Raw genomic sequence first — 16,368 nt, forward strand, 5'->3', positions numbered from 1 at the left:
TATCACAAAGTTCTTTTCCCTATGCTGCCTGTTAATGGAAATTGGCGTATATTTATGCGTTTTGGCCTGGGAAAAAAGAACAGGGAAGGGTAAGACATGATTATGTGTATTGTAAATGATCTGGATCCTTTTTAATGACTTGTGTTTTTATTACTAAACCAACACAAAATTATTATAGAGAAAGCATCTAAATTAAAAGACATGCTTTGTGTTTCTACCTTCCAAATTCTGTTTGCATGTGTATATACACTGTAGTCATATTAATGTATTTTCATACAAAAAAGGTAGCTTAATGCACTGAGCATTAAATAACATTAAATTATATTTTTCTCACATTATCACAACCATGGGGATCCCTCTTAAAAGTATAGAGCATAACTTATTTAATGAGTCCCCTATAGATAAAGGGGACTGGTTATTGATTTCTAAGAATGAATTTGGCTAATATAAACTATGATACAATCAACATTCTTTATGCATAGTCATTATGGTTTTCAAAGAAAAAATTATATTTGAGCATATCTAATCCATGAGCACTGGCTATTTAGAAAAACACCCAGAAGATGATGTTCTCTATCCTGCTGCCCATGATGATTTTTGTTAGAAAAGGATATTCTGTCTTGGGGAGTCTCTTGCCCTATCTTTGCTCATCTTGGACAACTCACACTGGATCAGTCGGCTTTCTGGTTTGATATAGTTTGGAAATGCCAAAGTTGGATTCTTAGAGTTGTTCTAAAGAATACTCAGGAGCTTCTTGTAAACAGTTCTGTATCTCTTAGACATGAGTTGTTTCAGGATCAAGTTCTTCATGTTTAAAGAACTGGCCACTAGAAAACAATCATTCTGATATTATGCCAAATTACAAGGAAAAAAATCTTTTTTTTCCCAAAATGAATGATATACTAGGAATTTATTTAAGAAAATAATGGCAAGATTTGTACACTGAAAACAGCAAATCATGATGAAAGAGATTAAAGAAGACATAAAAATAGCCATTTCATGTTTGTAGATTAAAGACTCAATATTGTTAGGTAGGCAATTTTCCATATTTTATCTAAAAACTCCATGGAATTCCTTTTTTTAATTTTACTTTAAGTTCTGTGGTACATGGGCAGATCTTGCAGGATTGTTACATAGGTATGCACATGCCATGATGGTTTGCTGCCTCCATCTGCCCATCACCTACATTAGGTATTTCTCCTAATGTTATCCCTCCCCAATCTCCCTATCCCCTGCTATCCCTCCCCTAAACCCCCACCCTCCAACAGACCCCAATGTGTGATGTTGCCCTCCCTGTGTCCATGAGTTCTCATTGTTAAAAACCCAGTTATGAGTGAGAACATAAAGTGTTTGGTTTTCTGTTCTTGTGTCAGTTTGCTGAGAATGATGGTTTCCAGATTCAATCATGTCCCTGCAAAGGACATGAACTCATCGTTTTTTATGGCTGCATAGTATTTCATGGTGTATATGTGCCACATTTTCTTTATCCAGTCTATCTTTGATGGGCATTTGGGTTGGTTCCAAGTCTTTGCATTGTAAACAGTGCCAAAATGAACATATGTGTGTATATGTGTTTATAACAGAACGATTTATAATCCTTTGGATATATACTCAATAATGGGATTGTTGAGTCAAATGGTATTTCTGTTTCTAGATCCTTGAGGAATCACCACACTGTCTTCCACAATGGTTGAACTAATTTGTACTCCCACCAGTAGTGTAAAAGCGTTCCTATTTCTCTACATCCTCTCCAGCATCTGTTGTTTCCAGATTTTTTAATGATCACCATTCTAACTGGTGTGAGATGGTATCTCAATGTGGTTTTGATTTACATTTCTCTAATGACCGGTGATGAGCATTTTTTCATATGTTTGTTCACATAAATATCTCCTTTTGAAAAGTGTCTATTCATATCTTTTGCCCACTTTTTGATGGGATTGTTTTTTTCTTGTATATTTTAGTCCTTTGTAGATTCTGGATATTAGCCCTTTGTCAGATGGGTAGCTTGCAAAAATTTTTTCCCACTCTGTTGGTTGCTGGTTCACTCTAATGATTGTTTCTTTTGCTGTGCAGAATCTCTTAAGTTTAATTAGATCCCATTTGTCTATTTTGGCTTTTGTTGCCATTGCTTTTGGTGTTTGTAGACATGAAGTCCTATTATAAGGAAAATTCTAAAGGAAGGAAGAATATTAATGCTCATTGACCATTTATACGGGAAGGACATTGTATCCTCTCAACCACCGTGTAAGACAACTGAGGTCTCACCTTTATTTTATAGTTTATCAAATTAAGCTGTCAAGTAGCCAAGGCATAGGAGAGCCTAGATTCAAAGGCTTGTCTATTTGACACTTTCTTCGCTTCTAATACTCAGTTGTATAGTTTAAGTCTTCAGTGCAGAGTTCCAAAAACAGAGGAGAATCTGCATCTATTTATCTTCAGTGTTTACTTTCTTGTTAATTATCAGTTTGGTATGCATTTGCCTTTCCAAGTGTTAGGAAGCAACTTTTCTCTTGCTTTACATGTAGATCATGTTTTCATTAGAATCCTTGATGTATTAGTCTTCTTTCTCTTTAACTAACAATTTAATATAAATTCATGAAGCCTCTAAATAGTGTTGTATGTGATGTTATTTAACCTGTCTTGCAAAATTTGTTTATAAAAACAATACCTCCCTTTGTGGGAAGTCAAGATTCTGATTCAGAGTGAATATCACTTGCAGGCCTCAGGGTGATCTATATCCATGTGATTGACTGAATTCTTAAGGAAAATTCCAAAATTGCTAGACCCATATGTTTTATAAACAAAGCAGTGGACAGGGACACTTACACTCACAAACTGAGGACTCTAACAACAAAGAGGACAATATAGCATATGGGTTATAAGCACAGGCAGGCAGCTTTAGAACCAATCTTAACTCTGTCTCAGTTTCCTTCTCTGTATAATGGGGAGATACTAATTCTTACTTGGAGATTCATTGTGATGGCTAAATGAGCTAATGTACTTTCAAGTACTTAGTAGAGTGCTTGGCACATCAGTTTGATCTCAGTGGATGATCATGAAGGAACATATATTCTAAGAAGTAGAGAATAGTATCATTAAGTGAATTTGTACTGAAAAGCACAAAAAAGATAGAAAAACTGATTCTAATGAAGACAAAAATGATAGTGTCCCCTTTTTATTATAAAAAGTGCCATGCAGAACCCAGAATTACTTCATAAGCTTAATTTTAACCAATTAAAGGAATAATGTTTTAATTCCTTTTGGAATCATATTCTTGCTCTTCTTCTCATTTAAGAATCTGAGAAAAGCTTTGAGTTCTCCAAAGAAATATGCACATTCGGCCGGGTGCAGTGGCTCATGCCTGTAATCCCAGCACTTTGGGAGGCCCAGGCAGGCAGATCATGAGGTCAGGAGTTTGAGACCAGCCTGGCTAACATGGTGAAACCCCGTCTCTACTAGAAATACAAAAAAAAATTAGCCGGGCATGGTGGCACACGCCTGTAATCCCAGCTACTCAGGAGGCTAAGGCAGGAGAATCGCTTGAACCCAGGAAGTGGAGGTTGCAGTGAGCCGAGATTGTGCCATTGCACTTCAGCCTGGGCGACAAGAGCAAGACTCTGTCTCAAAAAAGAAATGTACATTCATACCACTTTTTTCAATTTTAGAGAAACCCATCTACTCTAGATTAAGACTACGCAGGGCCAGGTGCAGTGGCTCACGCCTGTAATCCCAGCACTTCAGGAGCCCAGGGCGGGCAGATCATCCAGCACTTGAGGTCAGGAGTTCAAGACCAGCCTGACCAACATGGAGAAACCCTGTCTCTACTAAAAATACAAAATTAGCTGGGTGTGGTGGCACATGCCTGTAATCCCAGCTACTCGGGAGGCTGAGGCAGGAAAATCGCTTGAACCCGGGAGCCGGAGGTTGTGGTGAGCCAAGATCGCACCATTGCACTCCAGCCTGGGCAACAACTTCGTCTCAAAAAAAAAAAAAAACTACCCAAAAACATAGAGGTTATAGGTCGCACTTCATTTATCTGAATGAGGTCAGAAGGGAGAGGCTATGGCCAATTCAGGGATCCAGTTTAGTATACCTCACCCTAAAGCCAGAACCCTGATCATTGCCATTTACTGGATATGTTCTCTGTCCTTAAGAATTCATAATGTATCAAGGAAGACAAATAGGGAAATAAAATTACAGCGTACTATGGCAAGGGCAACAATACGTGCATATATAGAAGGAATTACTTCATAATGCAGGTTGGCAAGAAGGCCACAAATACCACGAAAACAATTCCCACTTAGGCTGACTTCACACATGCAGCAGTGGCCCCAGGGTGTGTCAGAATTTTGGGAGATTTTATGGAATATGTGACCATACACTATGTCAAAAAGTCTCAGATCAAAGGTAACTCAAAGAATTACCTACATCCTTTCTCACTAAGTCTATCTCCGTTGTCTCTATGAGTTGAATAAGAGGCAGAGGGGTAGGAAGGCTGAATGGGAACTTCTCAGGAAACATACCTTCACCCTTTGTTTGATAGGTTTTATCCATCTGTAATACTCTCTAAAGACTATCATACCCATACCAAGCCTTGAGAGTCCTAAACTCTTGATTCTAAATATCCAGAGAAGGAAACAGACATACTTGATCTCTCACACCCATAACCTTATTTATGGGCTCTAACTGTGTCCCAGGCCTGGAAACATGGTTGTTTAGCCAATGATTCTAACATGGACAAGCAAGAAAAGTAAGGTACTAAGAGAATAGGCTCCTCATTCAATGATGCTTGAGTGAGCATGGGAGCAAAATTAGAGTAATTTCTCCCTTCAAGTGTATTGCTAACTCCACCAGAATTAGACCTTTACAGCTTAATATTTTCCTTTTGACGCACCCAAATTCCAATTATAGCCCTATACCTGCCAGCCATGGGCAAGTTACCTAACCTCTCTGAACACTCAGTGAACACATACTGACTGCTTATTTTATACCTGGCATGGTTCTGCGTGCTTTACACACGTGGACTCAGCCCATCTTCACAACACCCTTCTAGAGAAGGAATTACTATTAATACCATTGTATAGTGAGGCTCAGAGGGACAAGCAACCTGCACATAAATCCCATTACTGAGTATATACCCAAGGAATATAAATCAATCTAACCATTAAGACACACGCACACATATGTTCATCACAGCACTATTCACAATAGCAAAGATAGGGAGCCAACATAGGCATTCTTCAATACCTAGTTCGTTGAGCGGTTTTAACATCAAGGGATGATGAATTTTATCCAAAGCCTTTTTCTGCATGTATTGAAATAATCATGTGGTTTTTGTTTTTAGTTCTGTTTATGTGTTGTATCACATTTACTGATTTGCATATGTGGAACTAACCTTGCATCCCAGGAATAAAGCCTACATGACCGTGGTGGATTAGCTTTTTGATGTGCTGCTGGATTCAGCCTGCTAGTACTTGTTGAGGATTTTTGCATCGATGTTCATCAGGGATATTGGCCCGAGTTTTGTTTATTCATTGAGTACACAGGTTTTTAAGCTCTGAAATCAGATCCTCGCTTTAATTCTGGCACCATATAATTGTGAAACCATGAAAGAGTCATTCATTCTTTCTTAATCTCAACTTCTCATCTCTAAATAGCATATGATAATAATAGTGACCTTATAGGATTGTTGAAAGGGTTAATAGAGATAAAGTCTTTTACTGAGTTCTCAGTAAATGTGAATTCTTCTTTTATTCCCTGAGTTCTCTTCTTTGTAAGCAAATTAGAGCTTGCCCATAGCTGTGCTCCTTGTTGCCCCAGTTCACCTAATACACAACTAGCTTTCAAGCCCTTCTTTCCCCTCAACAAAGCATCAGTGACTCCTCTTCTCTGACATCCTCAAGGTTGGCAGAGTTCATGTTGCCACTGAATCACAGTTGACAGATTATTGTCCAACTGCATCATGGTGTTTTTTGGTTTGAACCAAACTTCAAGGGCAGTATTTTACATCTGTTTCCCAAACCTGATACTAAGCAGTAACACGCTCAATTAATATGTATAATGAGTTGAATGAATTGTATTTATCCCCCAAAAAAGTGTGCTCTTTAATGGCACCTTTATTAGAAAAAGTGAAATATGAGATTTGTTTTAAAAATTAGGAAAACTGATAACCAAAAAAAGAAAGTATAAAGTATAGTAATTTGCATCACCCTGAGATAACCACTTGTAACATTTTGTTTCAGACAAAATGTGTGTTTGTATGAAACATATATAAACACATATGTGTCTCCAAACTTATCTATCTAAACATATAAATCTCCAAATTTGGAGTCAGATGGTATGTTCTATTTTAACCTGCTTTTTTCACAGAATATCTTACAAACATCTTTTCAGGTCATTAAAGATTCTTTGTAGCATAATTTTAATATGTGACCCGGCATGCCACACACATAAGTCATGAATACTTTAAGCCCTTTCTTCTCTCTTTATCAATTAGGTAGCTTTTGTATTTTTGCATTATAAACAATGCTGCAATGATACATCAGGAAGGAGGCTAAATCATTGTCATAAGATTGGAATTCTGGGTTCCAGTTGGCTTCAGTCCAGATTATCTAACTTACACCCCAGCAGCCTGTTTCTCCACCACCACACATCATCATCTGGGTGATTATCATCACCATCAATTTAACAGGCAGAAAGGAGTACCCAGCTAGTGAGATGTGAGGCCAGAATTTTTTGTGTTTGTTTATTTTTATTTATTTATTTCTGAGACGGAGTCTCTGTCGCCCAGGCTGGAGGGCAATGGCACGGTCTTGGCTCACTGCAACCTCCGCCTCCTGGGTTCAAGCAATTCTCCTGCCTCAGCCTCCCAAATAGCTGGGACTACAGGCACGTGCCACCATGCCCAGCTAATTTTTTGTTTTTTAGGTAGAGATGGGGTTTCACTGTGTTAGCCAGGCTGGTCTCGATCTCCTGACCTCGTGATCCGCCTGCCTCAGCCTCCCAAAGTGCTGGGATTACAGGCATGAGCCATTATGCCGAGCCTAGTGAGGCCAGAATTTGAATCCAAGTCATGTCTGACAGCAAAGCCATGACTTGGTCCTGTCTACCCTGCAGGGTCTGCCCGCCCACAACTTTGCTGATGAATGTAAAATTCACAGGCTGTAGGGAGTGAGAGCTTGCCTAGAGATGCCCATTCTGCCTCTTTGGGGCCCGGTTTTTGGTAAAGGCCAAACGTCTGCACATTTGTGTCCACTTGTGTGGAAATCTCTAAACATTGTTAGCTAAAGGAAAAAGAAACAAGCAAGTGAAGTGCTGGAAGGGAAGGGATACGTGGAGTGTTCTGCTTGAAAAGAGGGTGATTTGCAGCAGAACCTCACCAGCTACTGCTGGGTCTGCTCTCTCCATACCCCAGCTTTCTAGGGCGCTGGATTCCTTGAAAACAATGCTTCTTCCAATGGGTTTAGGTGCCACTTGTCTCAGAATCACTTGGGAGTCCCCAGTTTTTAAAAATACAGATTCTTGGAACCACTTTTTACCTGTAAAATTGGAATCTGGAATGGGTTCTCAGTAAATATAAATAGGTAACCTCAGCAAGTGATCACAAAATTTAAGAACCACTGTTTAAAATCTCATCTCTAGGAAATTGCCTGAGTATCTTTGTAAATCCAACTCTATGCTGTTAAATAAATTGGGCTTGCTAACATTTACTGAGTGTGTACTGAGTATCAGGCACTGTTCTAAACACTTACAAATAATAAGTCAAGGAGTGTACTTGGCAACCCAGTGACATTATGCTAATATTATCTCCATTTTACGGATAAGAAAATGGAAGCACAAGTTACACAAGTAGCGAAGGGGACATCCACAAGGCCTGGCTCCTAGTCACTATGTTGGAATATTTTCTTGGATCCCTGACGTTGTATTCCTGCAGCCAATATGCTGAAGGCAATATACAAAGTGGCTCTGGAAACCCACTTTGGATCAGGCAAATCTGGATCTAAGTTCCTAATTCATAGTGGTATTAGTCAGGGCCCTTGCAGGAAACACTTGGCATATTCAATTGGGCAATTTGAGGATAATTAATAAAGAGAATCTCTGCAAATGTGTGGGCAGGGTGCAGGGAAACCTCAAGAGGCAGGCCTGAGGGCTGGTGCTGGCTACAGCTCCTTGACTGCCACAGGGCGTCCTATCAGTGCTTCTGACTGGCCATAGGCAACCAGAAACCAGAGGACAAAAGAGCGGATTGAGACAGCCCCAAGCCAGCTGCCTCCCCAGGCACAGCGCAGAGAAGTGGGCAGGTAGATCCGGAGGCACAAAGGACATGTTTCTTAACCTCTGAGTTTCAACATGGTCAAATTTAATTTAAGAATAACAATTATACCTACACTCATGGACTTACTGAGTTAAGTAAATGACATAATGCTTGTGAAGTGCTGAGCACAGAGCAGGAAACGTGATGAGCACAGCAGAAATGTTTGCTGCGATTGTTATCAACTGCTCTCAAAAAAAGGGCTTAGGTGAAAATGTAGGACCGCACTCTATTGTTCCAGTTTTATTGCTTCCTATGTCTCACTTTATCCAAGGAATTCCCTTCTCTTTGACCCTCAGTGTCCTAGTCTGTGAGAACAGCAGCAACAATAACTACTACCACTATTACTGCTACTACGTATTCAGCATTATTATGTAACTGATGTTGGACACTTTTGGGCCTCTTATATTTGGGCATCTTACCAAACTTCCTTCAGGGGATTATTGAAAGCAAAACCAATGAAACGAATCACCTTTCTTTCAAGATTGTGGTGCTCAACCAAACATGCACCTTGGCTTTATGATCAAATCCATGCTCCTGTCCCAGAAGTTGCAATGGACTTCGGTTATTTTTGTTTAGGTTTCCCAGGTGAGTGTAATCTGCCTTGCTGGAGAAGGACTGTCTTAACAGAAGATAAATAAGCTCAAGATGTGAGGAATGGGAGGCAAGGGCAGTAGGTGACAAAGTCCTGCGAGTCAACCAAGTGTTCCCCAGCACAAAACAGCAGAGGGAGCATAGCGGATGGAACATGGAGAGGAAGGCAAGGCGTCCAGCGGAGGTCTGAGCAGAGGTAGAGGAAGATCATGCGGGGCCCGTGGGCCATGCAAAGGAGTTCGGATTTTACCCTAAGAGCACAGGATGCTCTTGGAGGGCTCTAGAAGGGGAGTGACAGATTCTGTTTTGTGTTTTAAAAGCTCATTCTAGCTGCAGTGAGGAAAGTGGATTATGGGTGAGGATAAGGAGGCTGACGTGAGTCCAGAAAGAAATAGTTTTGGTTTGGAGTCAGCTTGTAACAGAGAAATAGAAGTGGACCTCTTCAGCATATATTTTGGAGGCTGGAAGACTCCAAATTAGGAATTAGGGAATTCAATTAGGGGAATCATAGTAACCTAAGGCCCCTGCATAAGTGACGGTGGGGCGGTGCTGCCCTCTGAAAATGCCATCTCACTGAGCTGGAGGCTTGGGGGCAGAGTAACTGGAACAGAAAAGGAGAAGGGTGCTGATGCCTTCTCCTTGCCCTTCCAAATACTCTCCATCTTTTCCATCTTGCACTATGACATGGTAGGAGTTTACGTCTGGCTTCCTGTTGTCTTTGGCTAATGGGTAGCATTGACAGTTGTTGGGGGATGAGGAGAGTAAGTTAAGGAATTATTCCTGGGTCCTCCAGGCAGGGCCACCGCCAGTTGGCTGCATCCTTGGAAAAGAGGCCACAGCCCTTTCAGCTCTCTGTTTACCCTGGCCACTCACTACCTCACCCCAGGAATTGTTCTCTCCCTTTGCCCCTAATCACCAAAGGTAGTAACCACCAGAACCCTGACAGACGCACGTTGACAGTCCCAGTAGGGCAGATCTCTCCAACACTTGGTGTGAGCCTTCCTAGGGAGCACTGTGATAGGGGCCACTCATGCTTCTTGGGGGTGTCAGAAATGGCCGTCTCACCTGTGTCTCTGTCAGGCAGAAAGTAGAACTCTTTGCTAAGGTTTTGTTTTGCGTGTCATAAAGAGTCTTAAAATTTTTTAAAATCCATCACCCCTGCTCACTGTGATTTCAGATCAGAGTCTCTAATGTACCATTAGGTGCTTCATTTCCCTTTGGAAGTGACAACAGTTAGGGTGATCAGCCAGGTAAATAGGCGTGAACCAGGAATCTGCCCCCCACTCACTAAGGAAAGACCCAGGGTATGTCATTCTACTGTGGACTAGCGAAAGATTAGTAGACAGCATTTTTCCCACACATTAATCCATCATCTATCATATCCCAAATTTTACCATATCTGCATATGCATCACCTTCCTGATATTTACCTCATTTCTGTAAACAAAAAAAAAAAAAAGACTCACTTTCTAACTTCATTCATTGCTAAAGGAAGCTTCCTATCAGTCATAAGTGGAAAGCAAGTATTACTTGCTATTAATAAAAGGTAACCAAATAACAATAATAATCAAAAACCATATAAAAAAAAGGCAGAATACCACTGAAAAACCAACTCATATACTACACTTTGAGAAATACTGTACTCAATGATCTCTATAATCTCCAGCTCAACAATCTATACATTTGTAAAACTAAATAACAAAATTAAGAAGATAGAATGTCTTTAGGGCATGTGCTACCCACACCCCCTGGTTCAGTGTCTTTCAGGATGGCCACTAAGGAGAAAGCTTGACAGGATCAGGGGTAGGGGTGACACAAACAATATCATCCTCTATTTTAAATAATTGGCCACACATTTGAAGCATGGCATTCTGGGTTCCATTTTGGTCTCCCAATGTTTCAGAGCATAGACTGGGCAATGGCTCGTCATTTCACCCAGATGCCTTGCTAGACCACCTTCTGAGTAGCAGGCTGGGAAAGCAATCTTCAAACATTGAGGAATGTCACCCTCAATCTGCAGTCTATTCAAGGCTTTTAGACATTCATTCTGAATGCCCAAGAAGTTTCTCCTTAAGAAAATTTGCTTTTAAATATCAATATCCAATTTATTCTATTTTTTACTCCCAGCAGATTCCAAATATGGGGTCCAAAATGCATGAAAATAGAAGTTTGTTTGTGTGTGTGTGTGTATGTGAGAGAGAGAGAGAGAGAGAGAGAGAGAGAGAGAGAGAGAGAAAGAGAGAGAGAGAGATGCCAGCTCATCTTTAATTGAATGTGTCATTGATGTAGGAGATGAGACAGGTAACTTTGGGGTCTTTGAAGTTAGAAACTAATAGTTCTTCCAGATTCCAACCTGAGAGCTGTGTCTATGTGACCATAGCTAGATTTAGCTAGCACCACTAAATGTACCCTGGGAATACATGATGGAGAGAGACAAAAAGAAAAAAAAGGCTAAAATGGTGCCCTCTCACTGTAAGGATTGACTACACAACCTCCAAAATGTTTCTATTCCATGCCCACCATGTATGTATATTACATCAAAATATCAGTTTTCATGTGATCCTAAAAAATTGAAACGCCTGATTTTTTCTTCTGTAAAACTGCTTACTTCCTTTAAGGCTTCCCTTCAAACCGTGGTTCTGCACCTGGCTCACATTAGAAGCAGCTGTGGAACTTTCAGCACACAGATGCCCAGGCCTTACCTGGGTGAATTAAGCCCCAAATCTCTGCAGGTGAGCCCCAGGCATTTTAGTATTTTTGCAAAGCTGGTTGAACCCTCCAGGTCTCTGGAAATTCTATCATCTCTTGAAGACAAGCCTGCCTGATAGAAGGGTTTGGCCATGAACCAGGGACGAAGTTCTGATTAAAAGGCTCTCTTAGTACACTTGTGTTCCTATAAAATAATACCCGATACTGGGTGATTCTGGTGAGAGCCTTAGGCTCCTTCTACTCATGATAGAAGGCAAAGGAGAGCCAGTGTGTACAGAGAGCACATGGTAAGAGAAAAAGCAAGAGAGAGAGAGGGGAGGTGCCAGGCTCTTTTCAACAACCAGTTCTCTTGGGACCTGAGTGAGAATTACACCAGCCATTGATGAGGGATCTGCCCCCACAATGCTCCACCTCCAACACCGGAGATCAAATTTCAACTTGAGACTTGGGGTCAAACCATATCCAAACCATGACAAAGGGCAAAGGAGACTTTCCTTGACTCTTCACTGGCTAATGGCATTATTTTCTAGAGAGCAATAGCAGCTTGCTGGAGTTGCCTAAGTATTCTCCATCTCCATGCTCTGTCCCTCTGTGTATTATAGCATTTACATTTATGTTTAGCTGTTCACTTTCTGTTTTCCTCTAACAGCATAAGCTCAAAGACACCTGGGATCATGTCTGTCTTATTCATTGCCTTATATCCTCAGTACTTAGCCCAGTGTCTTGTTCGTACTAGATGTGCAAATAAATACTTGTTCAATGAAGGAATTTAATAATGTTTTATTCTCATTGTATTAAGGTGTATATTTATCATCTATTAAGGGCAAGCAACATTAGATTTCTGTTTACAACAGAGATAGTCTGCTTTTTAAATGAGTTAGTATAAGGAAAAAGGGAAATTCATTTAAAGAAAAATATTATGTAAATAGAAGCATGAGTGGTGCACAGATGTGACATCACTCATGGGAATGATAAGTGAATGACTGACATTTGGGAAACACTAGTCTAGGAAGCAGCCTGGAAACAAAGACCAAAGAACAAGCTTGGAAATAAGAGGAACACTACATAGTCCAAATCAGGATGCTGGTTGAGGTATGATTCAACTAGCACTAACTGAGCATTAGCTAAGTGGTCAGAGCTCAGTGATGGTAAGTGGGATTTAGAATCTAATCCCATCTTCAAAGCGTTCATAGTGAGATAGCCATGGGCACCACGATAGTAGAAATCAAAATATACAAAGCTCTAAATAGGCCAGAGAAGAGCAGTGTTTGTTCATCCAAGAAATCAGGAAATCCTTCTCAGAAGAGAATTTTGAGTAGAGTTCTAAAGAACAGGGACAACTTAAATAGGTGGAAATGGAGGACAAGGCAATCTAGACTCAGGAACAGCTGAAACAAACCCAGGTGGAATAGTAGCAGTAACTGATGTAGGGAAATGATCACAGGGCATTCTGAAATAAATACATAGGCTTCAGTGGAAAATTTACGTAACACTTTCTCTTTGCCTGCTTATTCTCAAGGCATCATCCCAAAGGCATTTCTGATGATAGTGTCCATGCCCTCATGGAGAGGAGTTCCTGGGAGGCATCTCTGCTTCCAAATTACCAACCACAGTCTTCCCTTTTCTTTCCATAGACAGAAAAAAAAAATCCAGAAATTCCTATCCTGTCATTCCCATGCAAGCAGCAATCAGTAGCTACCCTAATTTGTGTTAACGGGATGCCTGTCCTTGAGAAAACCCCTGAAGAATGGTGACATTACTTTGCCAGAACCCTGAGCAACTCTGCAGACACAGAGCTGCTCTCCATCAGCACCAGAAATCCAAATAGACCTACCCTTGGAACTATCAAGAGTCCAACCCAAGCAAAAAGGCTCTTTCCCCCTTCATCTATCTCAAGAGGAAAAACTATCCTTGAAAAGATTTCCCCTCGTAGCCAAATGTATAAGCCTCCCCATTTCCACTTCCCCTGCTGTTTGAACCCAGCAACCCCTGATGGGTAATGAATGTCCTTTGCATGGCTTTATCCTGCTTTTTTCAATACTGTGTCCCCATGTGTCAAGCTCATAACTTCAGTGTTCATTTTTTTAATGTTGGTGTGATTTAGTGTGGCACTTTATCTTCCCAATATACCTCAGAGTTAACATTCTACCTAATTTTATCAAAGGTCTTTGTCTTGAGTTACAGCATGGAATAGAATTTTCTGGGGAGGTCTTGATTATATTAAATAATGCATAGAGAAATGAACCTCTCTTCCCAGTGGTTCCAAAGCTCCTGCTGGTCTTTCACTTCCTTCCCACATGCTAATATCTGATTTTGAGAAAAATCCCACTTGAGAGATAACTGCAGGAGATAAATGACCTCTCTCTTTTCTTTCTTTCTCTGAATCAAAAAGCAATCTGTGAAGTGTGTCTCCCTCTTGATCATCCCTCATGATTAAAATCTCATTTTAAATCAAAATGTGTTTCACAGAATGTTAATGACTATTATGCAACTTCAATTTGGGGTCAAATAAACTTTAGGGAATACTGAGTTAAGCAAAGTTAAGCAGGTATCTTTACTGAGGTCATGTCCAAGCTTTTAATAAGTGACTCTGCACTATTAATATTCAAGAGGGCCAAGAACACTTCCAGATTTACTGTTTTTCCATGAAACCCTTTTTTGATGCAGCGTCTTAAGAGACATAAGTCCATCAACTAGAGTTAAACTAACAAAAAGTGGCCCATCTCTATCTGCAACAGACACTCAAATGTTAACGTTGCCCTGAAACTGCAACTCACAGGGCAGTTACCATTGTTGCCTAAAAAATCCACTAGGTTTCTAACACTCACTTATTGTGTGAGTCAGGATTTATTCACACTTACTATTCTTCCAGTTTGTATGTAAGAAGCAGCATTTTTTTTTTACTTGTACATATAGGAAAATTAAGGCCACGATTTTATCTTTACTTAATTCTCACAACAAGAGATCACCTTTGCCTACCAACATGTAAGCACCACTGAGCACTGATGGAGTACTATGCAGCGTTCCTCATCCTATTTTGACCAGTGACACCCACAGGGAGAGGGCTGCTCAGGGCTGGGTGCAACTCTTTCCTCTAGAGCTGAAATATATGATGTCCTCATTTGCACTTTGAGTAACTGGAGATATCAATCATTACTCCCTCCAATAATTTGAGCAATAACTGATCCACAGAATTGACACCCAAAAAGAAACCAAAATATCAATGTTGTTAAGGGTAAAGCTGGATTGAAGAACGCATGGACCTCCTATTTACAGCTATCCTCAGTCAAACTGACCTGCCTGTCCACAGTGGGTGAGATGAAGTTTGACCACTGGCTTGCCTGACTCTAGGGTCTATATGTTATTTTCTTCTTGCATACACACACACACACACACACACACACACACACACACACACACACACAGAAGGAATACAGTAACTCTTCAGTATCCATGAGGGACCCCTGGGGAAAGCAAAATCCTTGAATGCTGAAGACCCTAGCATAAAATGGAGTAGTATTTGCATGTAGCCTGCACATAAAATGGAGTAGTATTTGCTTATAGCCTGCACCTATCCTCCCATAGCCTTTAAATCATCTCTAGATTACTTATGATACTGAATACACTGTAAGTGCTATGTAAATACTGTTAAAATATATTGGTTTTTTTATTTGTGATATTTTTATTGTTGTATTGTTATTTTTAAGTTTTTTGTTTTTTTCTGAATATTTTCCATTTGTAGTTGGTTGAATCTGCAAATGTGGAACCTAGGTATAGGGAGGGCTGTCTATAATAAAATGTTTGTTAAACTAAATGAAATTTACAGAGAATCTGTGACTTCTCTGTGCCCCATACCACAGAAGCTAAATGATCCTAGAATGTGACAGTCAAGAGATATGCAAATTCCAACTGGATTGTAATTGCAATCCATAGAAGTTGATGCTTTGATAGGAAGAATATAAAAGATAATTCAAAAGAGAATATATCAGTAAATGGATTTAAGTAATTACAGAAGAATTAAGTAAAGATTTAAACTCACGGGATTGGATTTTGGAAGCCAACTGTCCCTAAAGGACATAAGCTAGGTGCCCCTATTGGCACAAAACAGTCTGGGCCTAAGACAAGTGGCTGCTGTCCGTCTGAAGCTCCCAGTTTAGGTACCTAGCACAGTCAGGCAAGAAGGATACAATATTTTTGGGAGTGACCCACCCAGCATTAGTTGGCGGTGGGGGTAAGGGGATATGGGAAGGGAAGACCCCTAACTTGACTTCCCCACCATGGCATAGTGCATTGCTACTGGTCCAGCAGCTAGCGGGAAGGGGCACTTCAGCAAAGTTGTCGGGCTGCTGCTCCCCACCCCTGCACCCCGACCCCCACACCTGTGAGGGCCAGTGAGTATTCCCATGACTGAAGGAGGATACTAAATAACAAGTAAAAATGCCATAGGAGATATGAGACTGGAAGGAGATAAAGGAAGAGGGAAAAAAACTTTTTCCTGCTTTTTGAACAAAGAACTCCCATATTGTTATTTTTCACTGGGCCCAGCAAATTATGCAGCCCATTCTGCCTGTAAAGTAAGGGGCGCACCTAACCTGGCAGTTACAGCTGGTCATGTTACCCAGGGTGGACACTGCTCCTGCGTGGTCCAGGGTGCTTCCCACCCTTTGACTAGGGAGTTGTGTTCAAGTGGAAGTAGATGTGGGAGCACTCCCCAAAGCCTCCAATCTATCTTCTCTCCAAGGTTCTCTTCTGTAT

At 40.6% G+C, this 16,368-nt stretch overlaps 1 protein-coding gene and 1 long non-coding RNA gene across 3 annotated transcripts in view; one reads left to right on the top strand and one right to left on the bottom strand.

The window, feature by feature from the left end:
• SYNPR (synaptoporin) overlaps window positions 1-16,368 on the top strand; it is a 343,166-nt gene that overhangs the window by 244,390 nt on the left and 82,408 nt on the right. The window lies entirely within an intron of this gene.
• Window positions 1-16,368, bottom strand: part of LOC135270842 (uncharacterized) — a 184,209-nt gene that overhangs the window by 1,098 nt on the left and 166,743 nt on the right. The window lies entirely within an intron of this gene.

The sequence above is a fragment of the Aotus nancymaae genome, unplaced genomic scaffold (assembly GCF_030222135.1).
Source record: "Aotus nancymaae isolate 86718 unplaced genomic scaffold, 86718_ANA_hifiasm-v0.15.2.pri h1tg000067l, whole genome shotgun sequence".
Classification (NCBI taxonomy): Eukaryota; Metazoa; Chordata; class Mammalia; order Primates; family Aotidae; genus Aotus; species Aotus nancymaae.